General features: G+C 36.2%; 1 pseudogene across 1 annotated transcript; it reads right to left on the bottom strand.

Moving 5' to 3' along the window:
* Window positions 1-5,412: 5,412 nt before the first annotated feature.
* On the bottom strand, window positions 5,413-7,978 carry LOC147287496 (uncharacterized; annotated as a pseudogene). The gene is made up of 2 exons (XR_015121778.1): window positions 7,806-7,978; window positions 5,413-7,700 (listed from the first exon to the last, which is right to left on the bottom strand). The product of XR_015121778.1 is annotated as an uncharacterized LOC147287496 (transcript).
* Between the last annotated feature and the right edge of the window lie 4,420 nt (window positions 7,979-12,398).

Here is a 12,398-nt window from a genome sequence, read left to right as displayed (position 1 = left end):
ACGGTATTATGGACATAATACCAAGCTTTTGAGAATTGGTAGGTGGTAGGTGGTATGTGAGTGAAAGAAATGACCACCAGGCTAGTGTGAATAGAGTGAACTGACGAGAACGTTAGGGACTGAAGTGTGGTTAAATGTTACGATTTCAATATCTCACATTAGAGAAATGAGCACTCCTGACAAATATTATATATGCTCTTACGCACCATTCCTCTACAAAATCTATTTTGTAAGGACAAGTTCTATCCATTGGATTCTTATTACCAAAGATCGTAAATTCATAACCTATATGGCCTTGAACCACAACAAGCTTAACTATGCTCACAAACACTAGGGAATATGCCCCCTCAAGCTGCTCCCACACATCAACAATCCTCGAAATGAAACATCTATACTTTGAAATTGCAGACAATCCCAATGCCTTATTTGGCCACCATGTTGGAGCGCATGAAGGGCCAAATAGTAAGGTAAGAAGTTGTCAAGAATAACTTGGTGAGACCGTCTTACCATGTTATCTTGCTAGTGTGGTAAAAGCAATCATTCATGAGTAGAAGTTAAGTATTTAAAACTTTTCATTATATATTGAGAATTTACATATCATGTATCACATGCCCTTCTATCGAGAGATCTCTTAAATAAGCTTATTTAAAGGATCTATTGTGGAATCCACTTCACATTATATTTTGATAAATATCATAAACGTATATTTTTTTAGTTTCATTTAAAGGATCGTCATTGAAAAAAATTAGATTAATCGGAAATCATTTGATTGTTTATTAAACAGTCACTATTTTAAGTATTTATCGAAAATATTATATTTGTCTATTTATTTGATTAAAGTTTGACAGTTTAAAGGTTTCTGATTTATCTAATTTTTGTAAAGATGATCTTTGAATATAGACCTAAAAAATAAACAATTCGAATCATTAAAATACTATATAAAGTGAGTTTCATGATGAATTCATTAAATAAAATTATCTTAGAGATTTCTTAATGAAAATGAAAGAGACATTTCATATATCATATATTGATTATTGATAATTATAATAAAGTTATATCATGCATTGAAAATGTAAGATATTAACCGGTGGCTTTTCATGAGTAATGGGACCATGACATTAGCAAGATGACATGATAAGATTGTCATACACACGTTTTTCTCGAGGTTTTGTCGTATACCATATGCTGACAACACCACACTCGTCTAGTATCCATTCACTTCCTATCTGCTGCAGCTTGCAAATCCCTCATCCAAGTTGCTGAATTATTAAATTGCTTTTCTGAAATCATCCAACTAAACCAAACACCACATTAATTCATTCACGTGAATATAATCAATACAAGCATAACGAGTTTCAACCTAAGACAAAGGGTGAATTGGATAAGTCCATAACCAAAGTCACCAACTCACCATAGCCATTTTTAAACCAGAAGGGACATGATTAATTAATGGACCCAAAAGAAAGGTTTGGTATCTTGTTACACAGTCTCCACGTTATCTTTATCCATATAAAAGAATATAGAATATGACCTAATCGAAATATATATGTTATCTTTATCCTAATTTTTAACAGTGGCGGATCTAGACATCCACTAGTATGGGGGCAAGATAAACCCAGCAGGAGCGGAAGCGAGGCTTGTGACTTGCAAGCAGAGGCAGCAGCCAGCAGGGGGCGACGGGTGACGGCAAGGGAGCAAGGGGCGATGGCGACGACGAGGGAGCAGGGGGCGACGGGCGACGACGACAGGCTCTGGTTCTTTCCCCTGTTCTGGTTCTTGCCCCTGCTCTGCAATCTTGCCCCTGCCAGCCATGGCTGCAACCAAGACCCAAGCTTCATTCATGGGGTCAAGATTTTTCATCAAGCCCAGCCTTTCTGAGTTCATGGGGTCAAGTGACCCCATTGACCCCACTGTAGATCCGCCACTGATTTTTAAGTAGCTAAACTTAGAAAACGGTAGTTTTACAAACACAAAAAAAAACCCTTCAAAAAGTAAGAGGTATCGGTGTGGTGTCAATCAAAAGCTCTCCAATGATCAAGTAAGTAAACAATATGATTATAAACTCAAAATAATGACTCAGAGCTTAAGAATTATATACCTTTGATTAATTTTTAAGAATTACAATGACTGAGTAATTGTTGTCTATTTCTCACTAAATTTTTGATGCATAAATTATTTGAAATTGACGTTAGGTATTGTAGTCAACTATGTCTGAATTTGTTGGTTAGCATTAAATTGTGCAATTATTAATGATTTCAATCTTTACAGGGACGCTTATCTACCAAGGAAAGGTTACTCAAATTCATTTATAAATGCATGGACTTTGACTCAGTGTTTTGTCACCAGGGGTCCAGGACTTGGAAAGTTTTAAGGAGGCAATTAATTATGTTTTCCAATCTAAGGATTTTAAAATTTCAGCCCGGACCCATTTAGATAAAAACCCATTTTGGCAATGTAAAATTGAATTTAACCCAAAATTTTTTGTTTTTGGATTTTAACTTGACAGAGTTATCACTTATTTAAGTGATTAAGGGTCCGTTTGTCACTTCTTTTAGAATTTGTAAAAGCGTTTTTGATTGCGTTTGACATAAATAAATAAAAGTATTTATAAATTATAAAAGTACTTTTAAGTGGTTTTTTGAGACAACAAGTGCTTCCTCAAGAAACACTTCCAAATACTTTTGCATGAGGCACTTAAAATTTTTATAAAAATTTATATGTGCTTATAAACAGAAGCGCTTCTAACAAAAATACTACTGATTAAAAGCGCTTGTAAGAAGCAGAATCAAACGGGTATCAAGAAGTGAAACTTTTCGTTTAGAAATAATAAATTTTTGTTCACAGCATACCACATAAAAAGAAAGGGAACAATCGATCCTGCCAAGAACAGAAGGAAAGGCCCAGACACACGAAACAACAGAATCCAAGAAAATATGGCCAAATTCAACCCGTGGTATATATGAATCGGGTCTCTAACCTTTTAAAAGCAAAGGGCCAGACAGACATTAGGTCTGAACTCTGAATGAGGCCCAACCTAAAAACATATATATGGTCTTTTCTTTTTTTTTTTTCTTTTTGGCCAGTAAGGTAGTAACATATATATGGTCTGAATGAGCAGATCAGTTGTTTTCCATGCGTTTCCAGGTTCAATAAAGTAAGTAGCTAACATAGAGGGAGAGAAAGACGAGGGAACTACTTTTCACAATTAACTTGGTAAGTTTGCCCTTTTATTTCTCTCTACACACCAAATTTCATTTCTCTCCCAAATTTACTCTTTTAACAAAATTTTAAAACATCAAGAAGGAAAAAAGCTGGAACAAGAACCCTAAGGACTCAATCCCAAGTTCCCAACCCCCTTCTTCCTCTCTCACTAGTGGGGCTTCTAGCTCAAGGTGTAGAGCATTTACCTTCCTCTAAACCTCAAAGCAGCACCAGATTTTCGCCTTTTCAAGACCTACCTAGCCTCCGCCACTAACAAACATCAGGAAAAAAAAATATTTGATTCTTATAGTATAGTGGCATAATGTGGAAATATATTATGAAATTAAAGTTTGATCTAGTCTTGAATTGGATGTCTGACCTCTGACATTTTATTGAATTTTGAGTTGTTTTACTTAAATAAATTTTGATTCCAAGTCATATTTTAGTAGTAGATCGACGTTTACTTTTCGTTCAATTACGTAGTGCAAGTCTTTATTTATTGGCAATTAGTAGCTCACTACCGTCCTAACTACAAGTCAAGTCACCAATTTTTATAAGACAACTGAAAACTTTCTCCAACCAAAAGTAAACTCCACTTTCTCCCGACCAAAAGGATTATTTTTTTGGGAAATTTAACCTAATGATCCATTTTGGGGGGACAAATTGCTTTTATAACCCCTTCTTTCTTTAAAACTTACATATACGACATTTTTTAGTTACTATTCACATAAAAAAGTCTAATTGTCCTTTTCAATTTTCCCTCTTCCCTCCCTAACCAATCTGTCCTTTTCAAACGGGGTTAGTACTTTGACTAGTAAGACCACTTTGTCCTCCAACCTCTCTCAGTAACAGCTTTTTTGATTAGTTCTTTGATTGTTCTCCCGCTTCGGCCTTTTACTTTTTTTTTTTTTTTTGGGTAAAGGTCGCAAAAGAACGAAAAATATGTGGAAAGCCCAACTCAAATAGTCAAATATGTGCTTTTATGGATCAAAAACAAAACCCACATTTTTATACAGAGGAAATAAACACATCCATTTATGCATTAATATATATGAGATTGAATTTGTTGGCATCCATTTAAACTGATCATAAGAACAACCTCAAGTGAAATTAAGCTATTAATCACAAGTTCTCTGAAACCACCATCTTAAATGGCCCAGAATTGATAAATAGTTTTCTACAATGAAACAATAAAGATTGATGGAGAACTAATTGTAAACAAGTAGTCGATATGCTCAATAGAAAAAACATCGAGTTGGCGCAGAGCCCATACCGACAGATTTTTTTTTTTTTTTTGGCCAACCATACCGACAGATTAATCCTTAATAAATGACCAAATCTTGAATACTACTAATATGAAATCCATAATCTCAAATAACCTTATACATCTTAGCAATGTAAATAATAAAGCACTAAAACAATTAAATCTCAAAACCTCCTTAAGAAAGAATGTCATCACAAACCCAAATTTATTTTGAAGGAAATTGAAAATATTACAAATGACCTATTACCCTAAGGTAACAGGACCAACATAAGATTGCTGCCAGGTCCTCTATGCATCAAAGTGCTGACAACTGGAAATGAAATTTTAGGACTTTGTTGGGCTCAGTAATAAGTTAGGTTTCTTCTTGGCTCACTTAGCTGAAAAATACAATGCCTTTGGCATGCCATCTTCAAAAGAAAAAAAAAATCCAAAAATAACTGGTCTCGTCCGCGAAGGATTTGGATCCTCTCCTTAGGGCCGGATTTGAGATTTTGTAGCCCTGCATGTGCAAAAATTAAAAATTGAGCCCTCTCTAACATATCACAAAAAAAATACTAAAAAAGAAAAATTCATGTATTGAATGCATACGACAAATAAAAGAACTAAAACCATCCGATAACAAAACTTAGATTTTGTATGCTCTGTGCAAAAATTTTGCTGCAGTAATATATATTTTTATACTTTTAAATTTTATTATATTATATATAAGTGGACCCTAAAATTTTGGGGGCCCTGAGCGAGCGCGCTCCCTCTCAGATCCGGCTCTGCCTCTCCTAAACTTGATAATCTTCTAACCTATGTTTAATGCATGGGAGTAGCTTGAGGCTCATAGTTGGATGGTAAAAGTACTTGCTCTGATATCAATTAATAGGAACTCATGGATTGTACTTATATTTACAAAATCGGCTTACAAGTTAATAATACCAAAAGCTCATATGAGAGGGATATGAGGATACTAACATTTGGATTATTTGAATGAAGCCACATATGTTGGAAATGTTTTCTTAGATTCTAAAATTCAGAAACAAATTTCGGCTTTTTCCAAAAACTCATGATACATCCAAATTTTCAGATTGTATTCTAGTTTTTAAGAAATGTTTTCGGATAAGGAACCAAACAGGCCTAACATAATGGAAGTAAAGAAAACTTGTGTGCATCATTTGTTTATTGCACAATCAACTTTGCCCTTACATGGCCCTCAGAGATTTGAAACTGTTGAGTTAAACCAAGATGTGCCATAAGAAGCCAGACATGAGTGAGCAGCTCTCCTCCTCGCCTGAGCTGCTGAGCATGATCGCTCCATCGACACTGATTGGCCGCGTAAGACAGCATCTCCACCCACACATGACTCACTAACTCCCATTTTTTCTCTGGGTCCAGAGACTGCAAAACTTTAGCAAGCCTGCATGCATCAATAGAACTGACTTGCTTCTATCTCCTTTCACTTTAGATGGAAGGATGTCAGTGCTCACTTTGAGTAGCATTGTGCAAGCTTTGTTGGCATCTGATATGGATTTTCTTTCTAAGAAAAATTCCTCAGCTTCAGCACATGTGTCTCTAAACCTTATCTGCCCAATTCCATTTGGCAGCATGAAGGGGCACATGACCAAAAGATACAACATGTAGTTGGATAACAGCCTACTGGGCTCACAATTTTGGCTAGCAACAAAGTAGGAGGCTCTATCAGAATAATAACAGAGACTTGTAGCAACATGCCAGAGAAGAATGCTTTGGTCAAATTCAACCCCATTAATGGTCCAGCCAAGTTTATCTAGACATTCTGCCTTTTGAAGCACCTGGGCACCCCTTTGATCACATAATTCTTTTCGCTTGCTAGCCTCAAAATTAGAAGCACTCCTTGACAACTGCTCAAATATCAACTTCACCAACTCTTCAGAAATATCCTTGGAGCCTTTGTATCGATGCTTCTCTAACGACTTATCTATGAATAAGACCTTCTGGATAAAAATGCACTTGGCTGGCCTATCTTTAAGAGAAAATGTTATTAGATTGTATTGTGCCAAGGTATTAGACCACCTCTTGTTTTTAACCAATGGGATTGATTTAACAGCTCTATGCAAGAGATCCACCACCATATTTTTGTGCTTACTCAGCCATAGCATTGTCCAGTCTGAGGAAAGCAGTAGGACAACAGCATAAATTTCTAGGATGATAGCTCCTAACAACAATATATATGTGATAACTACATCCACTCTGCTCTATGCTCGCTTCTCTATGAACAAGAAGGCTATGAATACAGAAACTGTGAAAGAAACACTGATACAACGAAGAATGCCACCGAGACGAGAATAAAACAGGACTGCTTTTGTGTTAAACACATCATACATGAATCCAAGCTCAAGCTCAAACTCAATAACTTGGAGAGCTTCCTCAGAGCTTCTATGTTGGAAGAAGGATTGGCTGTTTTCTATATCATGGAAGCTGAGGATGAGATCAGGACATAGCCGCTTGAAAGTTTGGAAGAAATTGTAGGCTTTGTTTACAATTTGGGTATTGTCAATAACTTCAGATACATAGAAATGATCCCCTACTGTGGGAATGGGAGCTTCAATGAATATTCCTGGTTCAACCCTGAACCCCTCAGCTTTCTTTGAGGTGTATTCTTCCATGTATCTAGCATAATTGGGACCTGGGTCAGGATGAGGCAGCATAGACTCTCTATAATGCTCACTGCTTGCAGATCTTAGAACCCAGGTCCTCTCCCCAAACTTTATAATCCCAACAATGAACATTGGTATTTCCAAAAAATTCAAGACTTTAGTGGACCAAGCTCTGAAGAAGACATACAAAGCTACAAGCACCTGGACAACTAGCCCAAACAAGTGCCTCAGCCACAATTCATTGTCTTCTAAGGAGTAAGCAGTAATAGTATCTGGGCCCCCAAGATGCAAGAGAAGAAAGGGTGCCCAAAATGCTGTAATTACAAAGTTAGGGTGCACAGAATCACCTTCAGAGTCTTCTTGGTTGTTGGAGAGTATGCCAAGTGAAACTGTTGCAACTGAGTCAGCTGACAAGTATGCAAGCCACAGAACAATTCTGAGTATGTTACTGGTTGAATGTTTTCTCCAGTTGCCAATCAGGATGAGGATGGTTTGCAAGACAAGGCTGATCAGAACCAAAGCCCTAAGCTCCCACTCGTTTTAGAGCTTTCTCACACTTTCTGGGAAAAGTTGCATCGTCTTCCTCTTGTTTGTGAAAATCAAAGTGCTGACAACTGGAAAAGAAATTTTTAAAACATCAGAATGCATATATCAAACAAAAAAAGTACATCAAGTTTGCATAACTCATTGTCCAGATTGCAGAAAGTTAGTAATCTCACTCGTGACCAACATGATTGCTGCTTGTGCTTGTTTAAGTTTCAAGCGTGACCATGGTGATGATGCCCCAGAGAAGAAGCTTTCTCATATATAATTATTGGGCTTGTACTGCTAGCTGCCCAGAAACAGAGAAAAAGGGAGAAAAGAACAAAACAAAATAAAATTGTGAACCAAAATCTTGCAATAATGCGGTGGGGTGGGGTGGGGTGGGGGGGAGGCTTCAATACTCTTCTTTTACTTTTCTTTTCAAAATCAAATGCCAACATCAGTCATCTACAGTCTCTCCCCATTGACCAGAAAAAATAAGTCCCACTACCACTCCCACATAAATATGCATTTAATGATCTACCAATTGGCACAATTCCACCATTTGGTAAAGAGAAAACTCTTTTAGACTATTATACTTATACTGCTTCTCATACTTCTATTTTAAAAAATTAGGTATTTGATTTTTTCAATTTTATCAATTAAAGTTCCCTCAATTTGCTCAATAGATTGATATTAGTAATGGGTACATGACTGCTATATTTCCCTTAATAAAGACCCTTTGTGATAGGTATTTGACTTTATATAAACAAAACTTTGGATGGAAAGCGAGCAAATTGATGAAATTACCTTAATCAATTTGTAAAATTGAAAAGTCATGTACCTTAATTTTCCAAATTAAAAATTTGTGGATCAAATTGATACAAGTGCAATGAAAGTTTTCTCTGTGGTTAATGAATGAAATCTGGAGAGCAAAATGACAGTTCCTCTTTGGTTAGTGATTGAAGAGCAAATTACGACGTGCACTCTCTAGCTTTTACTCGATTCACAAGTTGATTCCTGTCTTTTTAATTTTTTCAAATATCTTACACCCTAACGTTTGAAATTTATAACAATGTAGCCCTTCTATCTGCCCTACCGTCCATAAACTATCAATTGATACATGGTAAAGGCCCAATTTTTTAATGTGGTATGCTTTGGGGGACATCGTTTTGCTCTTGTGGTAGCCTTGTCAATGCCATATGAGTAAAGAGAAAAACTTCCCTACAATAGTGTTGAACAAAAATGGTTAATAAATAATAATATTCTCCAACATAATTTCACTCAAATTCATTTATAGAATAAGGGTTTTATTAATTTGGATACGACCCATTATTTTGTAATTCCTTAATTACAGTCTCTTGACTCAAGGGAATACCCTTTAATTCCAATTGCAATGAAATCAATGGATCACTTTGTGAGTGTTTGGATTTCCAATAGGTGAAAAACCCATTGAAATTGAATTTATTTGCAATTGCGGTTGCACCCATATTTTAGGTTGCCTACTTACCCATTGCAAGATCAAACCACACGTAGTTCTATGGTTTTGGGAATTACCATTTAAATGATTTGTGTAATTTGGGTAAGGTTTAGAGCCCTTGGATTTGATTTGAGAAATTAATTATGGGACTTTTGTGTGTATAACTAATTTCTGGAGAATTTGGACAAATTTGATTTAGTGCGAAATTGATTCAAAGAAACTTGTATGAATTAATTCCTAAGAGAATTTAGAGAATTTTGTGAATGCGGTTAGAGTGTGAATTTCGCTCACATTGCTTACGTATTCATGACGGAATTAAACCACACGTAATTCGGTAAAGAATTTGACTTTGTTAGCTTCATGCCATTTTGAGATTTTGATTTGAGAGATTTGGTTTTGTATCAATTTTGAGGAATGGTTTTGTACCATTTTTTTTAGGGAAGGTTTTGTACCAATTGAAAAAGATGGTTTTGTACCATTTGAGAAAGTTGATTTTGTATCAATTTGAGATTTGGAATTTGAAGAAAGAAATGTGTCCATGAATTAAGTTTGTATCATTTATTTATTAAATGACATATGTTCTTAATTTTAAAGGTCCATTGACTTTAGGTACCAAATTATAATGTTTTTTCATTTCAACTACTAAAACATTTATGTCATTTCACTTTAGGTATTAAATTTCAGTTTATGTACCAACTTTAAAAAACATGGTTATATCGAACTGTGATTGTCTAACAATCGTAGCTTTTTTATTGATTTGTTGTTTTTTCAATATTTGCAAGGCTTAAACTTTAATGTTTAATCTTTGGGTTATAGGACTTCATCCCCCAAACCTAAATCAAAATTATGAAACCCTTAAAAATTTTGATTTTTTATAAATTTTAAATAGTCACAACTGTGACTGTTCGACAATTACAACTGTAACTGTTCGACAGTCACAACTGTATAACAAACTGATTTGTGACCTAATCCAAAATGTTTTACTCTAGGTTAGTACCTAAACTAAAATAAATTAGTGTTTTGCTGCTTTACTAAAAAATTATTGATATTTGGTATTTAATCTTAATTTTTTATAATTTTAATGGGTAAACATGAATTTGATTAAATGCCCACTAATTATTTTGTATAAATTATTTACTAATTGACACATACTATATTTTTAATGGGCATATAGATTTGAGAGAAGTCCTTGAACTTTGTACCAATTATCTGACAGTTGGTTATTTAAATGTTTAATGGGCACTACGACATGAATTAAGCACCCTTTAAATTAAGAAACTTTTTTTATACCAATCATTTTCTATTGGTATTTCACTAATTAAAAGGTTTCTTTCAACCCATTAAAGGAATAGTGCCTAATTTTAAACACCCTACTCACCAAAAAAATTTGTCTAAACCCCCACCCATCTAGAAACTCTTTCAAAACCCCCTAAAACTTATAATCCTAAATTACTCTTCTGACGCATGCTGACGCGCGCTGACACATGCTGACGTCACTGTAACTGTATTTTGGTAAAACTTTTTTTTTTTTTTTTTTTTTGAAATTGAAGTTTTTGCTAAAACTCAATATTTCACTAAAACTAAAATCAAACACTGAAATTGAATTTCATTACACTAAAACTGAATTTCAAAAATTCAGTTACACTGAAACTGAATTTCAAGAATTCAATTACACTGAAACTGAATTTCAAGAATTCAATTACACTGAAACTGAATTTCAGAAATTCAGTTACACTAAATTGAAGAATTCAGTTATGAATTCACTTACTGAAACTGAATTAAGTGATGAAACAATTACACCTCGACTAAAATGCAATTACACCTTAATTAAAAAACAATTACACCTTTACTAAAACAATTACACTTCACTAAAACAGTTACACCTTTACTGAATTCCGTTTCACTAAAAAGAACACAGCAACCTTATAAAAAAAAACAATAACAATACAATAAGCCATTGAGATGAGAGGAGTAGCCAACAATACAACGTCGTCCGATCATCTCACGCGCGACGAGTACACGACAGTCGCCACTGCCTCGATCTGTTTCTACCTGCAAATTTGATTCATCATATTTCAGAACCATAATTTCATTCAAAATTCATTTAAAACTCATGTTTCACGAGCTGAAACTGTTTCACGAGCTGAAACTGTTTCACGAACTGAAACTGTTTAATCAATAAATGTAGGCTTAAAGTTCCTTATACACAGTTACAACAACACACAATGAGGTTCGATTTGGGGTTTTTTGATTCATCAGCAATTGGTCCAATCCAAACACATAGCATTGAAGAGTACAATGAGGAGAAGAATATTAGTACCTGACTCGACGGAAATGGCTGCCGGAAAAGCCAGATCGCCGGCGGAGAAGCCGCGGCCTTTGTGGCTTCGATCTGCCGCCGTGGCTGATCAGATGGAAAATCCGAGCACACCATCGTGCTCAGGACGTCGAGAGGAAGAAGGCTTGGGTGGTTTGGCATTCCAACTCCGCCGAAAAAGGCAGATCGCCGGCGGAGAAGCCGCGGCCTTTGTGGCATCGATCTGCCGCCGTGGCTGATCGGATGGAGAATCCGAGCATACCATCGTGCTCAGGACGTCGAGAGGAAGAAGACTTGGGTGGTCCGGCATTCCAACTCCGTCGAAAAAGGCAGATCGCCGGCGAGCACCACCGATCGTAGTCGCGGCGATCTGGCGTCGACGTTTAGTTTAACGGCACGTGGAGGGCATAGGGAGGAAGAGGAAGGAGATGCGAGTCTGATGGGACCGGTCTCGCCGGCAACCGTCGCCAGACGGCGGCGCACGCGCCGACGACAGCAGCGGGGAGAGAGAGAGACGCAGAGGGGAGAGAGGCAACAGATAGGAGAGAGAGAGAGAGAGAGAGAGAGAGAGAGAGAGAGAGAGAGAGAGAGAGAGAGAGAGAGAGAGAGTATTAGTTGGCTGAAAATGAAAATAAAACAAAAGGGGTAAAACTGGAAAATTAAAATATGGGGAGTCAAAGTTGACTGGGTATTAGTTGACTAGGGGGTTTAGGAAAATATTAAGTGTAAGATTGGGGATTATAAGAGAGTTAGATTTTGGGTGGAGGTTATGAGAGATTTTATCTCTAACTAGGGGGTTTATAATTATTAACATTTAAAGGAAATGCCAAGTATTTATTAGCATTTCAAATGTTAATGGGTAGTGACAAAGCCTCTCCGCCTTGCAGCCCATAAGCCCAAAAGCCCAAAACAGGTTTACTACTCCTTTTGTTTACTCCTCCAATTGAGGAAAAGCAAGCTACTCCTTTTCTTTTTTACTGGAGAAGACATCAG

This window comes from Dryas octopetala, chromosome 4, assembly GCF_963921425.1.
Source record: "Dryas octopetala chromosome 4, drDryOcto1.1, whole genome shotgun sequence".
In the NCBI taxonomy this organism is placed as follows: Eukaryota; Viridiplantae; Streptophyta; class Magnoliopsida; order Rosales; family Rosaceae; genus Dryas; species Dryas octopetala.
The sequence above is the reverse complement of the archived record's forward strand: the minus strand, read 5'-3'. Positions and strand labels throughout refer to the sequence as shown.